The 19,934-nt window shown below is 43.8% G+C and overlaps 1 long non-coding RNA gene across 1 annotated transcript; it reads right to left on the bottom strand.

The window, feature by feature from the left end:
• Window positions 1–584: 584 nt before the first annotated feature.
• On the bottom strand, window positions 585–13,535 carry LOC122927334. The gene is made up of 4 exons (XR_006387778.1): window positions 13,430–13,535; window positions 12,829–12,903; window positions 12,540–12,653; window positions 585–1,402 (listed from the first exon to the last, which is right to left on the bottom strand). It is a non-coding gene; the product is annotated as an uncharacterized LOC122927334 (long non-coding RNA).
• Window positions 13,536–19,934: the final 6,399 nt, after the last annotated feature.

Raw genomic sequence — 19,934 nt, 5'->3', positions numbered from 1 at the left:
GATAGCTAATTGAATTTATGTTGTAGTTGAGTGTAGGGATTCCCAAGAGAATGAGGACACTTGACGTAGGCTTGCGGGCTGAGGTTTTTGGGACCCGAAAATTATTAAAGGAAAATATCATGGAAAAATATGTTTATGAAAGTACTCTTTGATAAACATATTTATTCTTTTTGGTATATGGTTCCAAAATCCTTCTAATACCTCAAGTAAAGATTATGATTTTTCCTATGAAATGTTTAAAAATAAAGTGATATTACTTGAAGTATGGTGTGTATCTCTGTTACGTAGAACTAATTTGTAATTTTAGAATGTGTCTCACAAGCAATAACATCACACACTGTAAATATTGCCTTCCACATGGATCCCTAGAACATCAGATTGTTTGGTGCAAACATATTATTCCATACAAAGTTGGATAATGTAAAGACCAGTCGGTTATTTATATTAGACTCCAACTTTTTATTTTTGGTAAAAATTCTGTAGTTTTTTTTTGAATAATATGATGTTATATTGATCTAGGTACAGACACATCTTTGTCGTGGCCCCCATTAGTTTTTACTATATAATCTTAATTCATTCTTCACAACCAAAAAGGTTGATTTGTGTGTAGAGGGCTGTTTCTTTTTTTAAATTTTTAGGGAGACCCACTATTCTTAAAGTTGACAAAGAAACCAATAATACACATGAATCTGGTATTCCAAAAATGATCATAAAAGAACAGAAATACTTATTGCAGTATATTCATATTTTTTCACAAATCGAACAATTCCCGACTGAACGGGCCGGGTTTAGAAAATGTGATGGCCTGTCGTGCCTCAGGTCGTTGGGCCTCTGATGGAAAAGGGCCCACAGAAGAAGAATGGGCTGCTGCTTGTTTTGGATCTGTGGACCAGCGAAAAGGATGGCCAGAACTAGGTTGGCCATGGGGTGGTTGTGGTAGGTAGCTGGTGGCATGGTGGGAGTGTTGCAGCATGTTTTGCAGACGCAAATGATTTAATTGGGAGAGTATATCTCCTGGGTTTTCCACAGAAAACAGTTCAAAGACTATTGCCACTCCGGCTACACATAAATTATGTCTTGATTTTGGTTCACCACGCAATAAGGGCGCAATGCTTCCTCTTGGCACTCACTCCTCCTCTTGGCTAGGAACTCAATAACCCGGGCATCAATCATTTCCCTAGTTACTAGCCCAGAGGAAGACTGGTGGCCACTCCTCCTTGTCCTGGCAGGACGCTACGGTGATGTCTGAGGACTCCCTTCTGTCTGCACTCCACTTGGCATGGCCGGTTGAGAGGGCTCTGCAGCTGGCGTGGGTGCCGGACTTGGTTCGGGTGAAAACACAAGTGGAGTTTCATCTCCACCAACATCGGAGTCCTCCGGTTCTTCCAGGCTGTCCACAGTACTGTATAGATTAATTTAAACAAACAATATATTAATGTATTGGTCAAATATTCTTAACAAACCCACTAAATCCTTACTGCAAACAAACTGCTGTACGCCTATTGTATAAGGTGAGGCAGCATTTATTTCAAACGGGAGCCTAATCATAAAGTTACACCTTTAAACATTAAGTACACCTAGCATGAACCAACTATTTTGGGACTGTTGCTTGGGACACTGTGCAAATATCCAACGCAAAAATCCAAAGCCTGCTTTGACACATCTTGGAGCTAACCAAGTGCTGATTTCAAGTCCATGTATATCTAGCCAGCTCAACCTGCAGCCATCAAGCTGTTGCTAAAGTCCTACTCACATCATTCCCAGACAAGCTACATCTATCAGCCTACCAAAGTGCATGGTGGGAGCTGCACGTTTGCAACAGCTGGAAGGACGCACGTTGAGCTTCCATGTTGTATCTCACAAAAGGCAGAAGTAGATTGTCATTCTTTGAAATAGTTTGGAACCAGTGGTGTACCGCCAATATAGGCAGACCACGCCGTTGCTATGGGGCCCACAGCACAGCACAGCCCCGCCCCCTCCATTTTTTTTAGCCAGTACTGTACACTCACTGTGGCACGGCACTTGTCTTTGATCGACGGGACCGTCCCCCCACCCCCGTTTTGTATTAACCTGCTTTCCTCCTACTCTGTCCTGTATGAGCCCCCCTGAATCTTCTATGAGCCATGAGCCCCCCTAATTCCCCCATTACCCCAAAAATGCCCAGGGGGGAGGAGTAGGAGACAAGCACACTGTTCTCTCTGAGTCCCCCCCCCCCGAGTCCTCTATGAGCCCCCCAACCCTTAATGCCCCCCCCCAAAATGCCCAAAAGGGGGGTGGAGTAGTAGGAGGAAAGCAAACTGTCCTGAGCATTTTGGGGGGCATTAGGGGTTGGAGGGGCTCTTAGAGGCTCATAGAGGACTCGGGGGGCTCATAGAGGACAGTGTGCTTTCCTCCTACTCCTCCACCAAGAGCATTTGGGGGGCATTAGGGGTTGGATAACCCTTCTAACTCCTTGATGCTGATGCTGAGTGTACACATAGCCACCAATAATATTCCCCCAACCCACCAACACATCAGTCACCTTTGGGGGGGGGGGGATATGATTGGTGGCTATGTGCACACCCAGCATCAGCAGAAAGGAGTTAAAAGGGTTTGGGGTAAGAGAAGTGATGACAAAATGGTGCTGGTAGCAAAGGGGTTAAGATGTGGGGGATGGCCTATGTCTGGCTTTAGCACAGTGGACACAGGAAGGAGGTGCAATGTGTATGCGGGCTCCTGCCTTGCACTCGTTCAGCTGTGCTCACATACATATCGTGCCCTGTGTCCACTGTCCTGTGCCCACTCTGCTAAAACCTGACATAGCCCATCTATGCCCGGCTTTACCGAAGCAGACAGGCAGCAGCAGTGATGTGTGATATAATCATATTTATTGTATGTATGTGTGTGTGTCTGTCCCTGTGTCTGTGTTTGTGTTACCATCCCCACGCCCACAGTGTTCCTATGTCTTGACGCAGCTGCATCAGGATGTTCTGTGCGGGGCAAGAGAAAGAAGAAGGAAAAGGAGGCAGAGACGCCAGCATGGAGTCAGTGGGAGAGGGACAGGGAGGCACACTAAGGACACAGGTAACACTACCACATGATCTACACTAGTGTTATCTGTGGTTTTACATAGGACTGCAGGTAACACTACTACATTTTCGGTAATCAGAGAGCACTGTGTTATCTGTATTCAGAGAGTTATCACTGTGTTATTTGTGGTGTTACATAGGACTGCAGATAAAAATTTTATGGAATATCCACAGGAGTCCCACAGAGTCAGATACCACAGGGTTTTGTTCCTACGGCATTCCCTTTGCCACAAAACTGACCTGTGCCCTTCATTCTCTGGGTCAGTATGAATACGTACGAACGTATGTATACATTTGTTTATTGGCAAATGAGGGTGGAGCCAGGACAGGAGGTGGGATGGACCAGGAGGTGGGCAGGGTTAGGGGGCCCAATTCAGATTCTTGTTATGGGGCCCAGTGATTTCTATGTACGCCCCTGTTTGGAACCAGTCATTTAAAGATTGGCAGGATTCACACTGGTTTTGCGCATTGGGGCCAGATGATTCCCGGGTGCATTGGTGGTAAGTCGTGTGAGTGGCCACGCAATTTAGGTGTGTTTGGACTGCGATTGTGTTTCCTTGTTAAGAAACTATATGTTTGAGCCAGACCCCAAAATACTGACATCTTCACTAAAGAAGTTGGGGTTTGGTTTCCATGTAGGCTCTATTTCATTATTTTCACCTTATAACAGGGTTAGAAGGTTCAATAATTGCATTCTTAAAACAGACTGCTTACTACAATGTGCAGTGAAGGGATACATAAAAAAAACAACCACTTGATGAGGCATCCTACATCGTCATCATACTTCTTCTTTGAAGAGCTGACAAACAACCTTTGTTGACATAATTCCACTCACCAGGTGGTGAGCGCAATTATCTCAATGAATGTCCTTTGCAAAGTTCTCCAAGAATAAGCTAAAAGAATAGACCGTCTACGCAATCAAGTTAAAGTGTTGTTTTTTCCACATATAGTTATATAAAACAGCAATACACATTAAATTAAAAACATTATATATTTGAAAAGCTATGATTTTCTACTCTAACCATGTTATGAGGGAAATTTACCCCAAAAATAGATTAGGGCCCTTGCAAAGGTGCGTTCCTGACGCAGCAAATCCGCAACGGAGCTTCCGCCATGACCTCCCAGCACTGCCGTGGTCACATAGCATTCTATTGATTTATGATGGTAGGTAACCCTTAACAGTTCATGAATGTATGGGATCAGACTTCCAGCATTATTATGCCAGGGTTCTACTATAAATTACAGAAGTGTAAAGGGTTAACAGAGCATCATAAATGTATTAAATGGTATGTGACCCCGTCAGTGATGGAAGGTCAGTGCGGAAGTTCCATAGTAGACTCGCTGCGGGATGAACGCTCATCTGCAACGGGCCGTAGCCTTTTTTAACCACTTCCCATCTGGGCCATTTGCCCCCTTCCTAACCAGGCCTTTATGTGGTAATAACTTTGGAACGCCTTTACTTATCCAAGTCATTCTGAGATTGTTTTCTCGTCACACATTGTACTTCATGATAGTCATAAATTTGAATCAATATATTTCACCTTTATTTATGATAAAATCCCAAATTTACCAAAAATTTGGAAAAATTTGCAATTTTCTAAATTTCAATTTCTCTGCTTTCTCTTTTAAAACAAAAAGTGATACCTCATAAAATATTTATTACTTAACATTCCCTATATGTCTACTTTATGTTGGCATCATTTTGGAAATTTAATTTTATTTTTTTAGGACGTTAGAAGTCTTAGAAGTTTAGAAGCAATTTTTCAAATTTAAGAAAATTGCCCAAACCCTCTTTTTAAGGACCAGTTCAGGTCTGAAGTCACTTTGTGGGGCCTGCATTGTGGATACCCCCATAAATGACCCCATTGTAGAAACTACACCCCTCAAGTTACTTAAAACCGATTTTACAAACTTTGTTAACCCTTTAGGCGTTCCACAAGAATTAAAGGAAAATGAAGATCAAATTTTTTAATTTCACTTTTTTGGCAGATTTTCCATTTTAATCCAATTTTTTCTTTAACACATCGATGGTTAACAGCCAAACAAAACTCAATATTTATTACCCAGATTCTGCGGTTTACAGAAACACCCCACATATGGTCATAAACTGCTGTATGGGCACACGGCAGGGCACAGAAGAAAAGGAACTCAACATGGTTTTTAGATGCCATGTCCCATTTGAAGCCCCCCTGATGCACCCTTACAGTAGAAACTCCCAAGAAGTGCCCCAATTTTGGAAACTAGGGGATAAGGTGCCAGTTTTATTGGTACTATTTTTGGGTACATATGATTTTTTGATAATTCATTATAACACTTTATGGGGCAAGGTGACAAAAAAATTGTTTTTTTATTTATTTATTTTTACAGCGTTCACCTGAGGGGTTCGGTCAATTAACATTTTTATAGAGCTGATTGTTACGGATGTGGCGATACCTAATATGTATACTTTTATTTATTTATTTAAGTTTTACACAATAATAGCATTTTTGAAACAAAAAAAATATGTTTTAATGTGTCCATGTTCTGAAAGCTATAGTTTTATTTTTATTTTTTAGAGATTTTCTTATGTAGGGGCTCATTTTTTGCGGGATGAGGTTTTATTGGTACCATTTTGTGGGACATACGCCTTTTTGATCACTTGGTGTTGCACTTTTTGTGATGTAAGGTGACAAAAATTGCTTGTTTTGACACATTTTTTTTTTATGGTGTTCACCCGAGGGGTTAGGTCATGTGATATTTTTATAGAGCTGGTTGTTACGGACATGGCAATACCTAATATGTATACTTTTTTTTATTTATTTCGCTTTAACACAATAATAGCATTTTAGAAACCAAAAAAAATTATGCTTTAGTGTCTCCATGTTCTGAGAGCTATAGTTTTTATTTATTTTTTGAGAGATTTTCTTATGTAGGGGCTCATTTTTGCGGGATAAGGCGACGGTTTTATTGGTACCATTTTGTCGGACATACGCTTTTTGATCACTTGGTGTTGCACTTTTTGTGATGTAAGGTGACAAAAATGGCTTTTTTTGACAGTTATTTATTATTATTTTTTTATGGTGTTAATCGGACTGGGTCGATCATGTGAAATATTTATAGAGCCGACCGTCATGGACGCGGCAATACCAAATATGTCTATTTTATTACATTTTTTCTATTTTTTACTTTTTTTTTATTCCTTACTTGGGAATTTTTTTTACATGTGAAACCTTTTATTTTATTTTTGTAACACTTTTATTTTATTTTTTATTTTACACTTTTCGGACCCCATAAGGTCATACAAGACCTCTGGGGGACATTTACTTCACTCTTTTTTTTTTTTTCACTGCTGATTTCTCCTGTAACTGGGGCTGACATAGTAGCCCCAGTTACAGGAGAAATACACCCACCCAGAGAGGCTGTACAGCGCAATACAGTGCTGTACAGCCTCAGTGCAGGGCTGATCGAGGTCTCTGAAATACCTCATAGCTCCTGCACTATCCGGTCCCGGCGATCACATGACCGCCTGTCCGGAACATGAAGCGCATAGCGCTTCCTGCTCTGTATACACAGTGCTCGGCGAGCGCTGTGTATGCAGCGATCCAGAAGGCAGGGACACCTGGGCACTGTCCCTGCCTTCTCTCTGGGTTGCCCTGCTGTCACTGACAGCGGGCAACCAGATCAGCAGCTGCACGATTAGGGTGCAGCTGCAGTTTCTGAATGGATGTTCTGGAACGTCCATTCAGAAATAGAGAAATTCAGACCTGCGGTTTGCAGCGCTTCCTGCAGTTTCTGATCCCTGCGGTCCCTGACCGCGGGGATCAGAAACTTTAAAATGCCGAAAATAAAGATTTTTTCACCCCCCCTGCACCCCTGAATGATTTTATGCTGGCGGGTGGTGCATAGGAAGGATTGCAGGCGGTGCGGGCGGTGCGGGAGGCGGGCGGTGCGGCAGGCGGGATCGCGATCCCCCGCCCGCCTCCTCTTGGATATTCATTGGCGTCCAGTGGGTATACCAGAGTGTCAGCACATTTGCTGACACTCTGGTATAAAAGGCTGACATCTGTGCTGTGATGTCAGCCGTTTAACCCTTTCCATACCGCGGTCCGTACGGACCGCTGTATGGAAGAGGTTAACAGTAAGGGAGCTCCCTCCCTCTCCCATCGGGGGGGCTGCTGTGCCTTTGCAGCCCCCAGACAGGATGGTGTCACAGAGGGAGGGAGCCCGCCTCCTTCCCCTTCCCCGTCTGCTCAGTTGTGGCAGACGAGGAAGGTTCCCATGGCAACAGGACTCCTTCTCAGGCATCCTGCTGTCCATGGTGCTGAACAGATCTGTGCTAAAGGCATAGATCTGTTCATACAAAGTGCAAGTAAAATACAGTACAATTCCCTATATAGTGTACTGTACTGTATTATACAGACATCAGACCCACTGGATCTTCAAGAACCAAGTGGGTCTGGGTAAAGTAAAGTAAAGATAAAAAAAACACATTTATCACTGACTAAAAATTAAAAAAGTAAAATACACTACACATATTAGGTATCGCCGCGTCCGTAACGACTTGATCTATAAAACGGTCATGTTACTTTCCCCGCACGGTGAACGCCATAAAAATAAAAAACTATGAGGTAATAAAAGTGATCAAAAAAGTTGCATATACGCCAAAATAGTACCAATCAAACAGTCACCTCATCCTGCAAAAAATGAACCCCTACATGAAACAATGACCCAAAAAATAAAAAAAAACTATGGGTTTCAGACTATGGAGACACTATAACATGATTTTTTTTTTGTTTCAAAAATGATATTATTGTGTAAAACGTACATAAATAAAATAAAAGTATACATATTATGTATCAACGCGTCCGTATCGACCGGCTCTATAAAAATATCACTTGACCTAACACCTCAGGTGAACACCGTAAAAAACAGAAAAAGAAAAACGGTGTAAAAAAAACAATTTTTTGTCATCTTACGTCACAAAATGTGTAATAGCAAGCGATCAAAAAGTCATATGCACCCCAAAATAGTTCCAATCAAACCGTCATCTCATCCCACAAAATATGAGACCCTACCTAAGATAAATGAAATCATTGTGTAAAACTTACATAAATAAAAAAATTGTATACATATTGGGTATCGCCGCGTCCGTGACAACCTGCTCTATAAAAAAAACACATGATCTAACTTGTCAGATGAATGTTGTAAATAAAAAAACGGTGCCAAAAAAAAGTTAAATTTTTAAATTGTATCTTTAATTTCCATTCATTCTTGTGAAACACCTAAAGGGTTAACAAAGTTGGTAAAATCAGTTTTGAATACCTTGAGGGGCGTAGTTCCTAGAATGGGGTCATTTTTTGGGTGGTTTCTACCGATGGCTTCCGTGGTACATCCGCGCTATTTAGCGGTCCCATTGACTTGAATGGGTCCATTAACCATTCTTCACGGACAAGAATAGGACAGGTTATAGGTTATATTTTTTTGATGGACTGGAATCACAGACCACGGACGCGGAAAACAAATGGTGCTCTATCCGCATTTTCAACACTAAAATCGGTGGCACGGACGCGGAAACAAACAACGGTCGTGTGCATGAGGCCTATGCCTGATGCACTACAATTATACAAGCAAGCAAGTGCGGATGCGGTGCAATTTTCACGCATGGTTGCTAGGAGATAATCGGGAAGGGGACCTGATCTTTATTATTTTCCCTTATAACATGGTTATAAGGGAAAATAATAGCATTCTTAATACAGAATGCTAAGTAAATTAGGGATGGAGGGGTTAAATAAAAAAAAATAAAAAAATAAAACTCACCTCATCCACTTGTTCACGCTGCCAAGCTTCTCTTCTTTCTTCTTCTTTGATGACCTGGGAGAAAAGGACCTTTGGTGACGTCACTGCTCTCATCACATGGTCCATCACATGAACTTCTGTGAAGAAGTACTGGTTCAGGTCTGGGTACCAAACATGGAGATTTTTCTCACGCGCTTACAAAACGCATTAAAACGATTTGCACTCATGTGGAAAAATCGCGCATTTTCCTGCGACGCACCTGCATCCTATCCGGGCCTCACACGCGACGCCCTTGTGTGAAAGAAGCCTTATAGTTATTTAAATAAATCCTGTCATTGAGCAGCCTGACATATTCTACATTATGGTGAGATCCTTTTAGTGGATAGACTGTTTGACTTCTGATTGTCGTTTACTAGACATTTTATTTGTAAACCTCTTTATGAAGGAAAACAGAGTAGCAATGGATGGGGTAATGTAAAATGAAACACCTGTGCAATAGTTGTTTCTCCTCTCTAGCAGTCAACAGATTATTAATACAGAGGAAGCAAATGACACTGGGGACTTGATGGCTTGCTCATCATCTCAGTTTCAGCAGAATGATGTGGAGTCTGACAATGTGGCTTTGAGGCAGTGTTCAGTAACTTCATCTCCCTCCTTCTCCATACCAGTTAATTTGACACCTGGTAAAAGCATTTTTCTGCTACCCCTGTCTTAACTAACCCAAGAGACAGCACCAAAGTTGCTAAGGTTGCATTCAAACGACCGTGCTATAATACAGATGCAGCCGAGCTAAACTTGATGGTTAACGCGTTAAGTAAAGAGAATTAACTTTCAATGGCATCTGAGAAAAGTGTCCAGAGTGATGACAATGATTGGGTACTAGATCAGGGTGACAAGGAGTTGAGGACATCAGAGCAGGTGGTGGAGGCAGCGTGCAAGCATCTCCCATGTTGACATTTTTCTCTACGTTACTGGCTGCCAAAAACCATCACAGTGTGCAAGTTCTGTAGGGTGTGTATAAGATATGGACATTTAGACACAAATGTAGAAACAACAGCTCTGCTTCAGCACATAAAACTGCATCACATGCTCACATCGGAAAATTGAACTGACCAGCAATGTAAGCAAGACCACCCTCCTCCTCCATATCGTCATTCTAGTAGTCAGGCCACAACCACAGTAAATGGTCATTGTTGTTATCTTCACCGTCAGCAATATCAGCAACTGCTTCTCCTGCTCCAACTCCTCCTCCTCAGCTCCATCGTTAGTCATCCATAACAGAATGTGTGTGCAGCAAACAATAAACTCCTGCTTATACTAACGCTATACAGATGCACATTTGCCTTGTCCATCATGTTCCTTATTGTGCTGCTGCAGATACAACTGCCACTACACAGTTGGACATCTCCTGCCTCATCCATTATGTTCAATACTGTACTGCTGCTGCAACTCCTCCTCCTCCTACACAGCTGTACAACTCCTGCCTCATCCATTATGTTCAACACTGTACTGCTGCTGCAACTCCTCCTACACAGCTGTACAACTCCTGCCTCATCCATTATGTTCAACACTGTACTGCTGCTGCAACTCCTCCTCCTACACAGCTGTACAACTCCTGCCTCATCCATTATGTTCAACACTGTACTGCTGCTGCAACTCCTCCTCCTCCTACACAGCTGTATGACTCCTGCCTCATCCATTATATTCAACACCAGGCATCCTCAAACTGCGGCCCTCCAGCTGTTGTAAAACTACAACTCTCACAATGCCCTGCTGTAGGTTGATACCTGTAGGCTGTTCGGGCATGCTGGGAGTTGTAGTTTTGCAACAGCTGGAGGGCCGCAGTTTGAGGATGCCTGCTCAACACTGTACTGCTGCTGCAACTCCTCCTCCTCCTACACAGCTGTACAACTCCTGCCTTGTCCGTTATGTTCTATGCTGCACTGCTGTTGCTGAGAACCCTACCTTGCACATTATAACAAACATGAAACTGCTCCAAAAATAGGGATACGTTTTTTCGGCTTTTAGAAAAACCCATTACTTCTTCACGTTCTAAGATTACATATGTTTTATTCAAAATACCACCAAAGCTGTTGCTACTTCCCAAAAAGGGTTAAAGGGTCAATAATTGTTCAAAAAACGTTTTTTTTATGCCATAGAGATATATCAAAAGTTTAGATCTTAGTTCTGAGACCCCCACGATATCTAGAATGAGTGAAGAGAAGAGCATGTATATCGCACTCTCTTTCTGTGCTGTTTGAGACGAGTTCCATAAAAGTCTGTGGCCCCACCTGGATTCTGTATTCTGCAGAGAGGAGAGAGCCTTATGCGCACACTATTCTCCCCTTGTTCTAGATTTCATTGGTGGTCTCACCTGTCAGACCCCCACCAATCTTAACTTTTGATATGTCTCTATGACATATCATAATTATAATTTTTTTTTAAGGTTCATATCCGCTTAGGATACCCAAGGTTTTTTTGTTTTTGCATTTTCATTTTTCTTCCGTCTTCCTGGAGCCATAACATTTTTATTTTTCCATTCACATATCCATATCAGAGCTTGATTTTTGCGGGTCAAGTTGCACTTTCTAATGCCACCATTTAATATGGCATTCAATGTAGTTGGTAGTAGGAAAATAATTCCAAATTGGGTAGAATTGAAAAAAAACAACGCAATTCCTCAACAGTTTTACAGGTTTTTTCCCTACAGCGTTCCTTATGTGGCAAAACTGACCTGTGCCCTTTATTCTCTCGGTCAGTACAATTACAACAATACCACACATGTATAGGTTTTATATGTTTAAATACTGAGAATTTTTATTAAAACTTAAAGAAAATATATTTTTACATCACCATATTCTGAGCACCATAACTTTTTTTTATAGTTATGTCTACTGAGCTGTGTGGTGGCTCATTTTTTGAGGGATGATCTATAGTTTTCATTCATTCCATTTTTGAGTGTGTGTGTGTCTTTTTGATCACTTTTTATTCAGTTTTTAGGGGTAAGAGAAGCTATGAAAAAATTGTAAATCGGCCATACAGCTGAAATAAATCATCATGGTGGTCTGGGGGGGGGGGGGGTAAAGGGGAGGGAAGAAATGGGGAAGAGAAGATTATTTATACATTTTATTTTGGAAATATTATTATTTTTTATTATTTTTATGGAGTGGTATTAGGGGAAGAAGGGGAAGGAAATGGAAGGGAGATGGTGCTTGACTGTTTGCCTGTACACTGGCTTTTTTTCATTTTCCTCCTCCAGAACATGCAGATGCTGAAAAAAACTAAAATAAATCAGTTATTTGATATCTGCCATTTACATGCGAGCTCTGAATGAAATGTGTGCACAGATCCTCTGATGTTTTCTTGCTACATTATAACGTCTGGCCTTGTAATGAGCCTTCAGCACTGTGATAAATCTGGCGCATCTTGTGACTGCTTGGACTAAGTTTACAGTGTGTAAATATTAAGCAGCAATAATATATGTGCTCCATAGAGTATCATATAAATGCTACCTACTATATGCCAGCAATCAACATGATGGTGATGATGCTGGCCACAAATATTGGTATGAGAGAATTATTGTAAGTGGCGGCTCAGGCGCTGTGATGCCAAGCACATCAGGAAGTGTAGGGCGAGGCTGCCTTAACATGATTGTCGTATAACTTAATTTGAACAATATCCCAGTTTCACACTTACTTTCTTGGGAATATCCATGATAAACACGTTCTTATAGGAGTCCTCCAGCATCACAAACCATTCAAAGCTACAGTCCAGGATTAGGTCTTCATCCTCTAACTTTTATAATTCTCTCTGAAAAAAAAAAGGAAAATGAAAGAAGATATTATAGAAGTAATTGTGTAGATATTCCAGCCTGCATTTAAAAGGGTTGTCTTAATAACATTGCAACCTCTATTAAATCTAATAGGAAATATGAGCATCTTAGAGGGGACTGATAGTAACTGGTTATATTATGCTATCCCCTCACCTCCACCGCTTACTGTTTCTGCTAGATGAGACTTTTGGGCTTTACAAGGAGAGCAGGACAGTCCAGTTTTCAGATCTGATAAAATAAGAAAGAAATGAAATATGAGACACTTTATAATCAGAATAAATATAATAATCATGTGCGAATATCTATCGCCCCTCTGTCACTAGAACATGGACAATATCCTGTACAGGCTGCCACAGATCACCTTAGTGGTCTGTTTATGGACTGAATCATATTAATGTAAATGTACTCTCGCTTCAGGAAGTCTTATTTTCTGCCATGAACTATGGACTATTGGAAGCGATTGGGATATTAAGTGGGGACCTATATTTGTACTGATATACTATATGAATTTAGAGGTAAGAATAGAAGCTTCGACTTTACTAAAACATCTGTTGGAGGTGCACAGGTAGCTGCATCTCTCCAAATAGTCTGTGAAAAAGAGGAGACATCATATAATAGTCAGCGGGTGTACTGTACAGTGTAGTGCTGCTCACCTCTGTATAATAGGCACATGCATGGATGGTAAAAGTCCATAACTATGTAATCTAATGTAATCCTACTTTCTCTGACCTATAATAGAAATCTTATACCATACCTTAGTTTTTTGAAGGGCCCCGACACAGACAACCTTCTCCTCAATGCAGGTCCTACAGATGGTATACGTTTGCACCATTTATCCTGGGGAAATACACCTGTGTTATAACCTTCCAATGTTATACAAAATAATAATCACATGAAGCTGAAACCTGGTATAAAATATACTTACCACAGTGGTCTTCACCCGAGAAATCGATAAGAAAGAAGTAATTACTGACCATTGTCCGACTCGGAAACGTCTAATCTCTGTCTTTCCTTATTATTACATGATGTCAGTGTCTCTGTGTTGATCGCTGTGTTGGAGATTTCCATTGACAGAAATCTCTGAGCTGCTCCAGTATGGTCTGGGCCCTCTATAGCGTGCAGCAGCATCTAGTGCAAACAATTTGCAACCCATCAGATGCCTGCTTCTGATTGGTTGACAATGGAGATAACAGTGATCTGATTGGTGGCTGTCTCCATTAGTATTACTATATGAGGCCTGTGTGTAATACATTTATACATTCACAAATATAATAATAAAATATAACATATGTGTGGGACCCTAACCAAAAACTCCAAAGCAACAATGCCACACTTTTTAAAGTATACAGCAAATCTTTATTGGTTAATCCATACATAGCAACAATAATATGATGACAGATAAAAACTCAATGCGAGAAGTGCTGAGATGTAGCGTTAGCCCCCCCCCCCACACAAAACATAGTCAGATAATTAATGTGATGCAACAATCCTAGCAAGGACTAGAAGGTGTAATAGATAGGGAAATCATAGGTGTTAGGCATATCCAAATGATTGTCTGTTGGCTCCCCAAAAAGAGCTCAAAGGCATAACAGCATGAGCAAACGCCACAATGTGCATTCAATTATAGGGGCCAATAACCCTATGTAACCCGCCTATACAGTGCCCTGTAATACGTGGTGAGAAAAAGAAAAATGCGCTGAGTATACCGAGTATATAATAGTTTAAGTGAGGGGAAATTCAATATACATGCATAAAATAAAGTGCAAAACCACCATTGCATACACTGGAAGTCCAGGAGCAAACAATGATAAGGCATAAAATACTGACCAGCCTGACGTACTTTACACAAACACGCTTCCTCAGGGTGTGCGTCATCCCATCCCCTATCTCTCCTATATATACCCCTCCCAGGGCCGGTGCAAGGATTTTTGCCAACACAAGCGAAGCTACATTTTGGCGCCCCCCCCTCGCAGCTCACCTGCGAAGGGGGGCGCCCACCTCAGGTCAGACCAGCAATCAGACCCCCAATGTTAATCAGACCTCAGATCAGACCCCCATGTCAGCCATCAGCGACCCATGTCAGCCATCAGCGACCCATGTCAGCCATCAGCGACCCATGTCAGCCATCAGCGACCCATGTCAGCCATTAGCGACCCATGTCAGCCATCAGCGACCCATGTCAGCCATCAGCGACCCATGTCAGCCATCAGCGACCCATGTCAGCCATCAGCGACCCATGTCAGGCATGTAGGGGTGCACACAGACGTATGCAGGCGTACAGGCATGTAGGGGTGCACACAGACGTATGCAGGCGTACAGGCATGTAGGGGTGCACACAGACGTATGCAGGCGTACAGGCATGTAGGGGTGCACACAGACGTATGCAGGCGTACAGGCATGTAGGGGTGCACACAGACGTATGCAGGGGTACAGGCATGTAGGGGTGCACACAGACGTATGCAGGCGTACAGGCATGTAGGGGTGCACACAGACGTATGCAGGGGTACAGGCATGTAGGGGTGCACACAGACGTATGCAGGCGTACAGGCATGTAGGGGTGCACACAGACGTATGCAGGCGTACAGGCATGTAGGGGTGCACACAGACGTATGCAGGGGTACAGGCATGTAGGGGTGCACACAGACGTATGCAGGGGTACAGGCATGTAGGGGTGCACACAGACGTATGCAGGCGTACAGGCATGTAGGGGTGCACACAGACGTATGCAGGGGTACAGGCATGTAGGGGTGCACACAGACATATGCAGGGGTACAGGCATGTAGGGGTGCACACAGATGTATGCAGGGGTACAGGCATGTAGGGGTCACCCACACAGGCACAGGTTACTGACATGTATTCGGTATGGGCACAGGGAGATCCAGGGGTGCGCACACTTTGGGGTGCAGGACATATAAAGAGGCTGATAGTTATCTCTATTTCCAGCAGTGGCAGGACAGTTAAAGTACGGGCTGCACATAGCGCCCTGTGCGGGGCCACTTACCCAGTGCCAGGTGCAAAAAGGGCAACAGCAGGGCGCTGAGCCAGGGGCAGCTCATCACTCCCATGCCGACCCCGGTGCCTCCATCTGCTTCACACGCCTGAGTGCAAATCGGGCATTCCCGGAGCCCTGCGATGCATGAGCCTTAGCTCGGCGGCTCCTTCCTCACTGCCTGCAGCAGCCACAGCCTGGCAATGCCAGTGGCAGCCAGAGCGGCGCGCTGCTGAGCCAATGATGAATGACTATCTATCATTCATCTGTGACTGTCTGTGATCGTCTAGCTCTGCCTGGAGTGCCTGCCTAGCTGCTGCTGCTGCTATGTTGCACTTGCCCTGACTACGGGTCCGGCCGGGCGGCCCAACACAGCCGCACTCGCACTGTCGCACACAGGCTGGGGGGGGGGGGTTGATGTTGCCCTGAGACTAGAGTCCCTGACTACTTGACGAGTGCCGCGGCCGCCGCGGCAGGTTCAAATAAGTAAGTCAAGTCAGTCATATAAAAAAAAAAAAAAAAAAAAAAAAAAAAGATTCATCCATTCTTCCGCCCTGCGCAGGGCGCGCCCTAAGGTGGCCGCTTGGTCTGCCTTATGGTAGCGCCGGCCCTGACCCCTCCCAATAATGAGGCTCTAAGGACACCTGTGCAGGAACGGCCACTTTTTATTGATATCAGTATAACCGAGTAGCGATCAAATCTGGCAATACTACCATTGTGGTCACGTGACTGCTGTCACATGACATAATCACATGATTAGATTTAAAAGTGGGTGACACGCCTACTAGCGCGATAGCTGCATTTTTCCTAGGCACGAATATATGTCACTGCCTAGAACCAGACAATATGCGCCATATTGGAAATGGGCAGCATAGCTCCACATGATAGCTAACCCAGGATTCTCTGTCTATTATACCTTCTAGTCAGTGGCGTACCGCCCATAGAGGCAGACCACGCCACTGCTATGGGGCCCGCGGCACTGGGGGGCCCGTAGCGCAGATAAGGCCCCGCCCACTGATGACCTGCAGCCGGCTATGCGGCTGCTTTTCTCCCTAGGGCCCCCCCCCCCCATGTTTAGCTGAATCGCCTCCCAGAGGCGCGGCTAAGTCCTCAACACCCGCCCCCCTCCTTAGCGCTGCGCTCTGAAACACCCGATCCGCCTCTCGTCGGCGTCCCAAATCCCGCGCAGGCGCAGTGCCGGCGATTGCCTGCGCCTGCGCTCTGATAATACGGCTGAGGGCAACAGCTTCAACATCGTCACTGGGCATGCGCCGAGCCCAGTGACGATGTTGAAGCTGTTGCCCTCAGCCGTATTATCAGAGCGCAGGCAATCGCCGGCACTGCGCCTGCGCGGGATTTGGGACGCCGACGAGAGGAGGATCGGGTGTTTGCAGAGCGCGGCGCTGAGGAGGGGGGCGGGTGTTGAGGACTTAGCCGCGCCTCTGGGAGGCGATTCAGCTAAATGATGGAGGCGTTAGTAGTTTTCATATTTAGGCGGGCACGGCACTAATCAGAGGGGCACCGTGGAGAAAGAAAAACGCCCCTCTGGGCTCCAGTCCTTACAGCGTCATTTGCATGTCCTAAGAATCGATTTTTAGAAGAAAGGACAAGACTGACACGGAAAAGAAGAACACAGATGGAAAAAAGGTACTTTATTAAACATGGATCCATGAGTACCTTTTTTCCATCTGTCTTGTTCTTTGGATTGTGAGTCTTGTCATTTCTTCAAAAAATCGATTCTTATGATATGTAAATGACGCTGTAAGGAGCCCAGAGGGGCGTTATTCTTTCTCCACTGTGCCCAGGAACGCCCCTCTGAAGTGCCGTGCCCGGCTAAATTTGAAAACTAATAACGCCTCCAAGTTCATCTAAATTGCCTCCCAAATCTGATCCTCCTCTCGCTGGCATCCCAAATCCCGCGCAGGTGCAGTGCCGGCGATTGCCTGCGCTATGATAAGATGACTGACGGCACTGCGCCTGCGCGGGATTTGGGATGCCGGCGAGAGGAGGATCGGGGTGTTTGCCGCAGAGCGCGGCACTGAGGAGGGGGGGTGTTGAGCACTTAGCCGCGCCTCTGGGAGGCGATTTAGATGAACTTGGAGGCGTTATTAGTTTTCAAACTTAGCCGGGCACGGCACTTCAGAGGGGCGTTCCTGGGCACCGTGGAGAAAGAATAACGCCCCTCTGGGCTCCTTACAGCTTCATTTACATATCATAAGAATCGATTTTTTGAAGACATGACAAGACTCACAATCAAAAGAACAAGACAGATGGAAAACAGGTACTCTGTTAAACATGGATTCATGATAAAAAAATTGGGGGTAAATTGCTAGTGACAGATTCCCTTTAAGGCTACTTTCACGCTTGCGTTCAGAGCGGATCCGTCTGGTGTCTGCACAGACGGATCCGCACCTATAATGCAAACGCTTAGATCCGTTCAGAACGGATCCGTTTGCATTAACATGAACAAAAAAAAAAAAAACATTTTTTTTTTTTTGTTCATGATAGTGCAAACGGATCCGTTTTGACTTTACATTGAAAGTCAATGGGGGACGGATCCGTTTGAAAATTGAGCCATACTGTGTCAACTTCAAACGGATCCGTCCCCATTGACTTACATTGTAAGTCTGGACAGATCCGTTTGCCTCCGCACGGCCAGGCGGACACCCGAACGCTGCAAGCAGCGTTTAAGTGTCCGCCTGCTGAGCGGAGGACAGACGGAGCCATACTGATGCATTCTGAGCGGATCCGCATCCACTCAGAATGCATTAGGGCTGGACGGATCCGTTCGGTGCCGCTTGTGAGAGCCTTCAAACGGAACTCACAAGCGGAGACCCGAACGCAAGTGTGAAAGTAGCCTAACATGGCACCCCAAATAAGGAGACCTGCAGGCTGCAGCAGATATCCCATGTGACAGGTCACCCCCAGGAAACCCCTAACAGTTTCTGTAGGTCATGTATAAATTTATTTAATGGGGGTGTGGCATGGGAGGAGCAAAGTCAGGAAGTGGGAGGGGCCATGGTGGGTAGTGGGCGGGGTTAAGGGGCCCAATTCAGATTTTTGCTATGGGGCCCAGTGATTCCTATGTACGCCTCTGCTTCTAGTCCTTGCTAGGATTGTAGCATTACATTAATTATCTGACTCATGTTTTGTGGGGGGAGGCTTACTCTACATCTCAGCACTTCTCGCATGGAGTTTTTATCTGTAATCATATTATCATTGTTGCTATGTATGTCCTTTTTTGGATTAACTAATAAAGATTTGCTGTATACTTTGAAATGTGTGGCATTGTTGTTTTGGAGTTTTCGGTTAGGGCCCCACACATATGTTATGTTATTTTTTATTATATTTCTGTATTTTTATAGAAGAATTCCTTCGTAGTGTGAACATGGATTTTCGATCACATGATCTGACCTGGTCATCCCAGGTGGATACAGGCTTTGCAGGCGGTGCTGGGTGTAGAGATGATCCATCTAAGAGGAGCATGAGGGATCTGATGTTGGGGCTAAAAAATGTATTGCATAAACGCATGAAAACCTGGTGGAATAAAGCAAGATTGGAAAAATATATCCAGAAGGGCCTAATCCCTAGGGGACTACCGGTGCAGACCTTTCCATCCTATGGTAGAGAGGACGAGGAATACTGCAAGAAATGGGAAGGAGCATGTAATGTATGCTCACTGAACCTGATGCAGTAAATTATTGCGCTCAATACTCAAACTATGGCACAGTTGGAAGTTGATATTACAACTATAGAACATCAATTAACACAAAAATTCTCCTCTGGTGAATCGGAAACGTTTAAGAACGAAATGGAGGAGACATTCTTGAACTGGGAAAAGCAGATTAAGACAATCAAGGCAAAAAAATGTCAACGTGATCTTCTTGATATGGAGAATGATAAGGTATACCAATGGAAGAGTAGGGACCCAAAAATGAGATTAAGATCAGCATCTGTCTCATCAACTACATCTTGAAGTGAGGGCGGCAATACCCCAGCTCAGGGAGGAAGAAGATACCCGAATAGATTCAATAAACGTATATATGGTGAATCACAACAACCAGCAGGGAAGAGACGTCAGGAGACAGTCCCAGGTACCTTACAGGTAATTAATTTATCTGAGCATAATCTTACCCATGACCAATTATCCATCCTGGGGAAGGGACTGTCATTCTCACCAACAAATCATTTTCAATAGTAAAAGATTTACATCTCTTCACATGCAAACTTATATTCAAGAAGATTTTTAATCAGAAACGAGATTAAAATT

The sequence above is a fragment of the Bufo gargarizans genome, chromosome 1 (genome assembly GCF_014858855.1).
Source record: "Bufo gargarizans isolate SCDJY-AF-19 chromosome 1, ASM1485885v1, whole genome shotgun sequence".
Classification (NCBI taxonomy): Eukaryota; Metazoa; Chordata; class Amphibia; order Anura; family Bufonidae; genus Bufo; species Bufo gargarizans.
Note: the sequence above shows the minus strand (reverse complement) of the source record. Positions and strands in the feature narration are given on the sequence as shown.